Genomic DNA, 11,677 nt, shown 5'->3' with positions numbered 1-11,677 from the left:
TTTTTTTTTTTTTTTTTTTTTTGAGGCGGAGTCTCGCTCTGTTGCCCAGGCTGGAGAGGAGTGGTGTGATCTCTGCTCACTTCAAGCTCCACCTCCCGGGTGCCCGCCATTCTCCTTCCTCAGCCTCCAGAGCAGCCCGGACCACAGGCTCCCGCAACCACGCCGGGGTAATTTTTTGTATTTTTAGTAGAGACGGGGTTTCACCGTGTTAGCCAGGATGGTCTAGATCTCCTGACCTCGTGATCCACCCACCTCAGCTTCCCAAAGGGCTTACAGGCGTGAGCCTCTGTTCCCAGCCGTTACCTTTTTTTTTTTTTTTTTCATGGTTTTGTTTATAGCAGCCTGTCATTTGGGATAGAAGACACTCTATCTCTGTCCACCATATTACCAGCAAGTTTTAAAACTATGTCTTGATATGAAATATGTGATCATAAAATTGCAAGGTACATAAGGTTAGCTCTGAAGTAAATATATTTAGTGAAATTTAAACATCTGATTAAGTGAAAAAAAAAAGAGGGATATGCGTTCTGTAAAAACAGGTTGAACACTTTGAAACTAGGCCTCATAATTCCTAAGCCTCATAAAATTTAGAAAGCTTGGCCATCATGAAACTTAAACCCCAGATGGCCACGGATAGCCCCCCGATGTTCCCAGAACCCAAACAGAAAGACAATTCCGGGAAATAGCCTCATGGGGTCCCACCCTGATAACCTCATGGGGCCCCACCCTGATAGCCTCATGAGGTCCCACCCTGATAACCTCATGGGGTCCCACCCTGATAACCTCATGGGGGTCCCACCCTGACTCAATGTCCCCGATGTTCCCGGAATCAGCAATTCCAGGAAAGAACCTCCTAAGGTCCCGCCCCAACCAATCAGAACAAGATACCTTGCTCAGGCCATAGACAGACCCAATTACCTTGCGCCTAAAGCTTTGTTTGAATTTCGCGCCCTAAGCTGTGTTTGAACTTGTGTTTGCCTATATAAACAACCTGTAACAAGCACTCGGGGTCCCAGGGCCAACTTAGAGCTTGGGACCCTAGCGCGCTAGTAATAAATAACTCTCTGCTGTGAATCTCGTGTCGGTGATCCTTCCCGGCGACCCCTGCCCAGGAGGGAATGGACAGTTCGGTTCCAACAACTTCAGACCAGCTCCTCTGTCTGCTGACAACTCCATGAAGAGAAAAACAAGCATCCCAGCTGAGCCTGTCTACGTGCCTGACTCACATAGAATCCATGAGTTAAAATACAATGGTTTTGCTTTAAACCACAAAAAATTTTGGAATAATTAATTCAGCAATAGATATATGGAACACAATTTGTAACCGAAGGTAAGGCATTTACAAATAAAACTTAAAATATTTGGCATTGGCTTTGGCATTGAGCAGCTGAAAAGCTAGCAGGGCTTGGAGGAAGACTTCAGAAGTTTGATGGTTCCCAACATGTCTGTTGGTGAAAGCTTAAAGGAGGGAGGCAAAAAAAAAAAATAATTGGAAACTGAAGGCAAAGAAACAGTGTTATATAGTGGCAGAAATTTTAACAATATTTTCAGCTGTGATAACATGAAAAGTAGAAAAATGTACCTAATGAATAGATGGATCTGACTGAGACTATTTCCAGGCAGTATGTAGAAAGCATTGGTTGGTTTCTTTTAGTCGAGATTTGTCAGATGTTAATAGAAATATGCTAAAGGAAGAATTATTCAGTTGTAGAGCAGAATGTAGAGGAAATATAAAGGAATAAGGTTAGCTGGGTTAGAAAATACAACTATATATCATCCTAACTCTCTCCAAGCAGAAGTTTCTCTAACTTGGAAAGGGCCTCTGGTTAAGGAGGAAATCGCTACTGTTCTCAGTAAAATATTTTTCAGATAAAGATAAAACCAAGTGTTTACCTATTACACCCATTTGATCCTCAGGAAAAATGTAAAGTGGTTCCTAATAGACCATTTCCAGCAGAGAAAAGGGCTTTCAAGGATTTGCTTTGGCCCTCGGGTTAACCTTTGGGTTGAAATTTAGAACTTCTAAGATTCTCTCATGTTTTCTCCTACAGCCATCTCATAGCGACCCCAAGGTAGAGGTTGGCTCCCAATAGAGAATGTTCCTGTGTCCTTTCTTTCAAATAGAGTGTATTATAAATTGCTTTGTAAAAATCACACACAGTTTTTGAAAGACTTGTAGAATTGAACTGAAAAGGACAGAGACAGTAAATAGTAGATAATTAATAAAGATCTGCAGATCACAGATTTTTTTGGATAGGAAGCACATTTAGAAAATCAATTGTAAAGATGGGTTATTTCTTATGGAAAATAAAAGGATTTAATGAGAGAAAATAAGAGCTGAGAGGGTGGAACCAAGTCATTGAAATGATCGCGAGAGAGCAGTCATGTGTCCGCTTGGGTGTCAGATATTGTACAGAACAGTGATATTTATTTCCCTTTTCAAAGAAAAATGCCCTGAAGTTGCTACGTCTGTACCTTTGTTGTAGAATGTTAATATGAAGCAGACAATTTTAATCTTTAGATCATAGGTTTTTGGCAGAAGGGCAACTGTATCTGACAAGACATGAGACCTCCAGGGCCTGTATTTCAATGCGAAATAGATGTGTCGAGACAGGTAATCCTTGCCTTGCTAGTGATAATATAGGGAAATGATGCAGTCTTTCAATATTTAGTATGATATCAGCTGTAGATTCAGGGTATATGCCCTTTATCAGGTTGAGGAAGTTTGTTTTATTCTTAATTATATCATGATTGGGTGTTGAATTTTGTCAAGTGCTTTTTTTCTGCATCTATTATTAATCCAAAAATAGAAAAGAGGCATGTTCTAAGGTGCGTTATTTTCTTCCTTCTTCGCATTTTTGGTTAAGATTGCTTTTATTTTTCTAGTTTCTTGAGGTTGAAATTTAGATCGTTCATTTAAACAATTTTTTTCTAATATGAGTGTTTAGTTCTATGAATGTGACTCTGACAGATTTTATAAATTCTGATATGGTCTATTTTTATTTACATCAAATTTAAAATATTTTCTAATATCTTCTATGATTTTTGGCTTATTAGACACTTATATGTTTATTTACATTTCTGATATTTGTGAGTTTTGACAAATATCTTTGTTATTGATTTCTACTTTAATTACATTATTTCAATATACTGTGAATAACTTCAGTCATTTTACATTAATTGAAAATCATTTTGGCATTAAATGTTTTATCTTGTTGAATGTTACTTATGCAATTAAAATAAATATGTATTCTAGTGTTTTGGGGTGGAGTTAATCTATAAAGAATTGGATCGGTTTGCTTAACAGTTTTGTTCAAAAGTTGTATATCCTTACTAAATTTCTCAGTAAGTAATTTTAATCAATTATTAAGTGAGAAGTATTAAAATATTCCATTATAAATGAGATTGTTCTGTTTATTCTTTTAATTTCCTCATTAATAATTTTAAACTCAGTTATTAGGTATACAAACATTTAGTTTGGTTTTAGCCTCTTGATAAATTGATCTCTTCATCATTATGAGAAGTACTGCTATATCCCTGGAATATTCCTTGCTCTGACATTTACATTGCCTAATATTAATATGGATACTCTAATTTTTATATGTGTATTCAATGTTCTCATAGTATAACTTTTGCATGCTTTTGCTTTTATCAGAAAAGTATCTTTATATGTAAATATGTTTCTTAAAGATAGCACATAATTGAGTCTTTAAAAAAAAGTTATATGGCTAGGAACAATGGTTCACGCCTGTAATCCTATCACTAGGATTACATTAGCTAGTGTAATCTTAGCACTAGCTGGGGCAGGTGGATCACTTGAGGTCAGGAGTTTGAGACCAGCCTGGCCAACATGGAGAAACCCCGTCTCCACTAAAAACACAAAAAATAGCCAGGCATGGTGGCACATGCCTGTAATCCCAGCTACTTGGGGGGCTAAGGTGGGAGAATTACTTCAACCCGGGAGGCGGAGATGGCAGTGAGAGGAGATCGCATCACTGCACTCCAGCCTGGGCGACAGAGCAAGACTCTGCCTTAAAAAAAAAAATACAAAATAAAAAAAAAATTATGTTTGAGATCTGATAGTTTAAAAATATATGGTATATATGTGGAGAACACATATGTACTATGTTCACCAAGAGGAGATTTACTACAAATATATTTTTTGTTTCTTGTTTCCTTCAAGCTCTGAGTGAGTTTGAAAGTGGATCTTCTGAAGCCTTCCAACAGTCATTTGAGGAATCTGGAAGTGCATTTTTGATGCTTTCCCACAGCCACCTGAGTCATCTGGTAAGTGGATTCCTTATAGAAACTTAGGATGACTACAGCTTCAGTTGATGTCTTGATTGCAGGCCTGTGAAACATATTGAATCAGAAGCATCCAGCTCAACCACGCCCAGATGACTGACTTACAAAATACGAGAGATTTTTTTAAAAGTTTTTTTCAAACTACTAAATGCGTGATAATCTGGTATACAACATAGTTAATACATTTACAGATTTATTCTCATGTTTTGAGTTTATTCAAGACAATTCAGGACTTGACTGAACACTATAAGATTAAAGACGAAAAGGATGCCATACATATGTTGTATGTTGGTAAATTTCTCATAAAGGTATGAATTAAAAATTCAGAAACAGTTGTTAGAGAGAGAGATTGTAAATAAAAAGTAGACAGGCTAGAATAAATGGTGTGGTGCTAGATTGGAGTCAGTGGTATATCAATATGTACTCATTTTATATATAAAAATACAAAAAAAGTGGAATAAGTATATTTTTGTGTATAAGCATGTGTGATTATACATGTGTCTCTTCTGTGAATAGAAACAGTGACACCGCAATAGCAATGAGCACACCTGGTTCCAAGAACATAGTTCCTAACTACAATTCTCCAATTAAAGGAGTCAAGATTCCTTGGAGAACTGATTGATTTTAAGTCAAAGCAGGGAAAATAGTAAATAAACTTGAGGAAAAAGAGCCTGTTGGCAGACTTCAGGAGGTCCACTTTCAAACTCAATCAGAGCTGTTGAAATGCCTCAGGTCCTTAAGCATTAGTCAGAACTACTCGTAACATGTTACTTGCTTCCCTCTTGCTTCCCTGAGGGAAACAAGATATGCTAAAAGAAATTCTTTTTAGAATGATGAGCGTTGGGATGTAGTAAATTTGAGGAAAAAAATTATGCTGGGCATAATAAGTGGCATAGTAAAAATATGGACATTATGAGAAAACCACTAAATTTGGAGTAAGTCTATGCTTTAGTAAATAATGCTGGGCCAAGGTTAATTGCTGAAGGTTTTTAAAATATTTTATTGTTATATAAAACATCAGTGTAAGTAGAAGCTGGCAGAAAAATAAATAGAACATCTCTGCATTGTTTTAGTACATTTTCTGTGCGTCCAAAATTGTATAATTATTCTCCCCAAAAATTTAACAATGAAATTTTCTTCAAAATTGCCTTTTATTTTGCAAAAACTCTTTTTATAAAAAGTGAAACTTAAAAGAAACAATCTACCTCATATAAGAGTAAATGAAGAGACTTAATAAATATTGCTGTTGGCTGCGATAGTAGTGTGTTACAATATAATTTACTATAATATTTTAGATTGTTAATAAGGAAGGTGGCAAAGATACTCAAGGATTTTCAGGTATAATCCTGATAGATGCACAGAAGCATCACTGTGCCAATTGAAATTACTTTAGCATGGATATGCAGAACAGATTCTAGCAATTCTTTCATAGAGATATTCGGCAGATGGACTCATAGTGTATGTGGCTTAGTGCAGGGGAGATTCTGTTAATAGACCAATAGTTCCAACAGCTGACACGTTCCGGAGACATAATGGTCCATCATATCAATGATCAGTGACCTTAAAGGCTATAAATATACTGTTAACTGTCTTTTGTGTCAAGAATCTGCAAGCTACAGGGTGCCCAAGAACCATAACTTGCAATGGTACAGTCCCTAAATATGACTCTACGTGATGGACTGTGACTGCTGAGAATGAGCCGTCATCGTCTACTGGATCAGTAATCAGCATTGTTAATATTCATAGGAGTTGTGCTGCAAAATCCTCCATACTTGCCGGCAAAGGAAAAATGCACCCTTTGTCCTTCCCCTGTCTAGGTTAATTTTTTTTAAAAAAATGTAAACTACCATGTCTTGAAATGCTGTTATGAAAGTTTATCAGTAACATCTTCATCAAAGGAGAAAAAATAGATTGTAGAATCTCTTTAATAGTATACAGAAAGAAACTTTGTTGAGGAAATCTTTCCTGCGTCATCGGTATTCCCACAATATTTCATCGTCTTAAGCATGACAATTTTGAGCATAGCTCTTTCATTTCCTGTCTAAATTATAAGTACATTATTATCTTTTTATTTGCATAGTCACAAAATGGAGGAATAATGGTAACCTTGTTGAGCAAGAACAAGCATAAACTTTTGTCAATTATTTCCTTATACTGTCTTTTAATACTTAGAAAGTGGACTCTTTTTAATTTACATACAAAAAACAGGTTTTCTCATGGGTAAATTACTATTATTTCAGAATAGCATTCCATCTGTCAGAAACATTGTGAAATTTTACCTGGAGTAAAAAGGAAAAAATCTAGCAAGACATGTTTGGAACTATAAAAGTACTGGACCCCGTTATTCTGAACTCCAAAGATGTACACACATATACTCATAAACTGACTCTGATGAGTAGCCATAGAAACAAAAGACTGATATTCTCCAAAACACTGAGATTAGTTGCCAAAGATATACTCAGAATAAGTTATTATGAAGAATGTGGATCTGGACTAACTTTAAAATGCTTTTCTTTATCTTTCTTGTTGGCTCTTTAGCTTCAATTATTCAAATATCAATATAGCTTACTGATACCATTTAAAAAACACGTGAATTGGTTGCACCTATTAAAACACACCTGAAGAAGTAGACAAAATAATAGAATAGACATAACTTGAAAATGAAGCATGCAACAAAGTAGTTATGTTGTATGAAAATGATCACAAAGTAAAAATCAGAGAAACAATGATTTATTTTTAATGCAATATTGCATTAAATAATTATTATGGAAAGAAAACTTGCTTTCATCAGCTTATGCTTCTAAATGATTAAAGTAACATCATCATGTCACAAGCTTGCTTTTAGTAATATGGTAAAAGCCATTTTGACTACTATACCCTGATAAATAATGTAATGATACTTACCTAAAAATATGTGTCGTGCATACTAAATTAGATGTTAAAACTTCAAGGCATTTGTGGAGTCAACAGTGCTTTTTCTACTCTGAATAATATTTGGAATACATTAAATGTTTGTCAAGTTGACAAATATAAATGTCCTTTAAATCAGTGAAAAATACAGAGGATAATTTAAAAATAAGAATTATCTCATACAATATAGTTTATTTAATCATATAAATCGTTTAACATGGTACAATAAAAAAGAACAGTGGATTCAGAATCAAAAGAGCCGGGTTTGAATGCCAGCTTTTAAAATATTAACTATGTGATGTAGAGAATATGAATTTGTTCTTTTAATCTCTGTTTTCTTCTGGGGTAGAATTAAACATTGTGAACAAACATCCACTTTACAAGACTTTACTAAGATAAAGTCTCATCAGTTTTTGTGCTTTTTGACTTTTAATAATAGCCATTCTGACTACTGTGAAATATCTCATTGTGGTTTTGATTTGAATTTCTCTGGTGATTAATGATTAGTGATTATTAAACTCTTTTTCATAGGTTTGTTGGTCATTTGTATGTCTACATTTGAGAAGTATCTGTTAACATCTTTTGCCCACTTAAAAAAAATTTTTTTTTGCTTGTATAATTAAATTCCTTATAGACTCTGGATATTAGACCTTTGTGAGATGATGTGTATTGTGAATATTTTTGTTCCATTCTGTAGGTTCTATATTTACTCTGTTTATAGCTTTTTGGCTGTGTGGAAGCTGTTTGCTTTAATCAAGTCCTACTCCTCAACTTTTGTTTTTGTTGCAATTGCTTTTCAGGATGTAGTCATAAATTATTTCCTAAGACTGATGTCCAGAATGGCATTTCCTAGGTTTTCTTCCAGGAGTCTTCAAGTTGATGATATTGCATTTAAATCTTTAATCCATATTGAGTTAATTTTTGTATACGATGAAAGGTAGGGTTCAGTTAGATTCTTCTGCACATGGCTAGCCATTTGTTTCAGCACTAGTTGTCAAATAAGGAGTTGTTTCTCTATTTCTTATTTTTGTTGACTTTGTTGAAAATCAGACAGCTTTAGATGTACAATTTTATTTCCGAGTTCTCTATTCTGTTCAGTTGGTCTTTGTGTCTGTTTTTGTACTAGTTCCATGCTATTTTGGTTATTGTAGCCCTTTAGTGTAGTTTGAAGCCAGGTAATATGATGCCTCTGGCTTAGTTGGTTTTGCTTAGAAGTGCTTTGGCTATCTGGGCTCTTTTTTGGTTCCATATGAATTTTAAATATATTTTTCTAGTTCTGTGAAAAATGATGTTGGCAGGTTGATAGGAATAGCATTGAACCTGTGCATTGCTTTAGACAATATAGTCAGTTTGACAACACTGATTCTTCCAATACATAAGCATGAAAATCCCTTTGTTTTTCTGATCTGCGATTTCTTTCAGTAGTGTTTTGTAGTTTTCCTTGTAGAGATGCTTCACCTTCTTAGTCAAATACATTCCTAGGCATTTTATTTCAGTTTTATTGCAGTTATTGTGACTGGTGTTATATTTTTGATTTGGCTCTCAGCTTGAATGTTATTGAGGATAGAAATGCTTCTGATTTTTTTTTAAATTGCTTCTGTATCCTGTAACTTGACTGAAGTCATTTATCAGTTCCTGGAGCCTTCTCACAGAGTCTTTATGGTTTTCTGTGTATAGAATCTTCTCATCAGCAAAAGAGTTTGACTTCCTCAGCTGGGCACGGTGGCTCACGCCTGTAATCCAGCACATTGGGAGGCTGAGGCAGGCAGATCATGAGGTCAGGAGATTGAGACCATCCTAGCTAACATGGTGAGACACCATCTCTACTAAAAATACAAAAGATTAGCCAGGCGTGGTGGCGGGCACCTGTAATCCCAGCTACTTGGGAGTCTGAGGGAGGACAATGGCTTGAACCCAGGAGACAGAGCTTGCGGTGAACCGGGGTGGCACCACTGCACTCCAGCCTGGGCGACAGAGCTAGACTCCATCTCAAAAAACGAACAAACAAACAAAAATAATTTGACTTCCTCTTTTCTTTTGAACTTCCTCTTCCTTTCTTCTGCTTGATTGCTCTGGCAAGGACTTCTAAAGCTATGTTGAATAGGAGTGGTAAGAGTGACATCCTTGTCTTGATCCAGTTCTAAAGGGGAATGTTCCTAGTTTTTGCCTATACGGTATAATGTTGGCTGTGGGTTTATCATAAAGGGCTCTTATTATTTTGAGGTACACTTATCATTTTGAGGTATACTTATCATTTTGAGGTATTGCTTATTATTTTGAGGTATGTTCTTTCAATGCCTAGTATCTTGAGGGTTTTTATTTTGAAGGGATATTGGATTTTATCAAAAGATTTTATGTGTTGGCCGGGCGCGGTGGCTCACGCCTGTAATCCCAGCACTTTGGGAGGCCGAGGCGGGCGGATCACAAGGTCAGGAGATCGAGACCACAGTGAAACCCCGTCTCTACTAAAAATACAAAAAAAAAATTAGCCGGGCGCGGTTGTGGGCGCCTGTAGTCCCAGCTACTCGGGAGGCTGAGGCAGGAGAATAGCGTGAACCCGGGAGGCGGAGCTTGCAGTGAGCCGAGATTGCGCCACTGCACTCCAGCCTGGGCTGGGCGACAGAGCGAGACTCCGTCTCAAAAAAAAAAAAAAAAAAAAAAAAAAAAAAAAAAAAAAAGATTTTATGTGTTGATTGAGATGAACATATAGTTTTTGTTTTTAATTCTATGCATGTGGTGAATCACATTTATTGATTTGTGTTTTGTGAACTGACCTTGCATACCAGGAACGATGCCAACTTGATCATGGTAAATTAAGTTTATAATGTGCTGCTGAATTCAGTTTGCTAGTATTTTGTTAGGGATTTTTGCATGTATATTCATCATGGATTTGCCTGTCATTTCCTTTCTTCATTGTGTCTTTTCCATGTTTTAGTATCAGGGTGATGCTGGCATTGTAGAATGAGTAAGGGAGAAGTTGCACCTCCTCAACTTTTTGGAATAGCTTTAGTAGAATTGGTACCAGCTCTTCTTTCACATCTGGAAGAATTCATCTGTCAATCCTTCTGGTCCAGGACCTGTTTTAGTTGGTAGGTTTATTAAGATTCAATTCTAGAACTCAGTATTGGTCTCTTCAGAGTCTCAATTTCTTCTTTGTTTGTTTGCATAAATGTGTTTATAATAAACCCTGGGTATCTTTTGTATATTTGTGGGATCAGCTGTAATGTCACCTTTGTCATTTTTTTCATTTTTGATCGTGCTTATTTGGATCTTTATTTTTTTTTCTTTGTTAATCTAGCTAGAGGTCTATCAATCTTATGTATCCTTTCAAAGACTTAAATTTTGGTATTGTTGATTCTTTGTATGGATTTTTTTTTTTTTTGGTATCAGTTCTGTTCAGTTTGGCTCTGATTTTAGTTATTTCTTTTCTTCTGCTAGCTTTGGGATTAGTTTGTTCTTATTTTTCTAGTTCCCTTAAGTATGATGTTAAATAATTCATTGAACTATTTCTAACTTTTTGAGGTAGGCAATTAACAGTATAAACTTTCCTCTTAGTACTGCTTTTGCTGCATCCTAGAGATTTTGATATATTGTGTCTCTGTTTTCATTTATTTAAAATGATTTTTTTTTATTTCTGCCTTAATTTTGTTGTTCACCCAAAAGTCATTCAGGATCAAGTTATATAGTTTCCAGGTCATTTTGTGGTTTTGAGATATCTTCTTGGTGTTGATTTCTATTCTTATTCCACTTTGGTCCGAGAGTATGGTTGGCATGATTTCAACTTATTTTGTATTTATTGAAACTTGTTTTAAGGGATGCATGTGAATGATCTTGCAGTATGTTCCATGTGCAGATGAGAAGAATGTAAAATTTGTGGTGGATGGATGGAGTTTTATGTCTATTAGGTACAGTTAGTGACATGTCAAAGTTAAGTCCAGAATTTCTTTGTTACTTTTCTGCCTCAATGATCTGCCTAATGCAGTGATCTGCCAAATTACCCCACTATTATTGTCTAGCTTACTAAGTCTTTTCATAGGTATAGAAGTACTTGTTTTGTAAATCTGGGTCCTCAAATGTTGGGTGCATATATATTTAATACAGTTAAGTCTCCTTGTTGAATTGAACTCTTTGCCCCTTTGCCATTATGCAATGCCCTTCTTTATCTTTTTTTTTTTTTTTTAACTGTTGTTGATTTAAAGTCTGTTTTAACTGACATCATAATAGTGATCCCTGCTCTCTTTTGAATCCTGTTTGCATGGTAGATCTATTTCCAACCCTTTAATTTAAACTTATGGGTGTTGTTACATGTGAGATGGGTCTCCTGAAAACAGCAGATGGCTGGCTCTTGTTTTATTTATTTATTTATTTATTTATTTATTTATTTATTTATATCCAACTTGCCACTGTGTGTCTTTTATGTGGAGTGTTTAGACCATTTACATTCAAGGTTAATATTGACATA

The 11,677-nt window shown here is 35.6% G+C and overlaps 1 long non-coding RNA gene across 4 annotated transcripts in view; it reads left to right on the top strand.

The window, feature by feature from the left end:
* LOC105483501 (uncharacterized) overlaps window positions 1-11,677 on the top strand; it is a 31,914-nt gene continuing 20,237 nt past the window's right edge. For all 4 annotated transcript variants that reach the window (XR_011606492.1, XR_011606493.1, XR_988352.3 and 1 more), the window contains exons 1-2: window positions 1-1,330; window positions 4,184-4,287. This is a non-coding gene — a long non-coding RNA (uncharacterized lncRNA). The remainder of the gene's footprint in view (window positions 1,331-4,183; window positions 4,288-11,677) is intronic.

The sequence above is a fragment of the Macaca nemestrina genome, chromosome 8 (assembly GCF_043159975.1).
Source record: "Macaca nemestrina isolate mMacNem1 chromosome 8, mMacNem.hap1, whole genome shotgun sequence".
NCBI lineage: Eukaryota > Metazoa > Chordata > Mammalia > Primates > Cercopithecidae > Macaca > Macaca nemestrina.
Note: the sequence above shows the minus strand (reverse complement) of the source record. Positions and strands in the feature narration are given on the sequence as shown.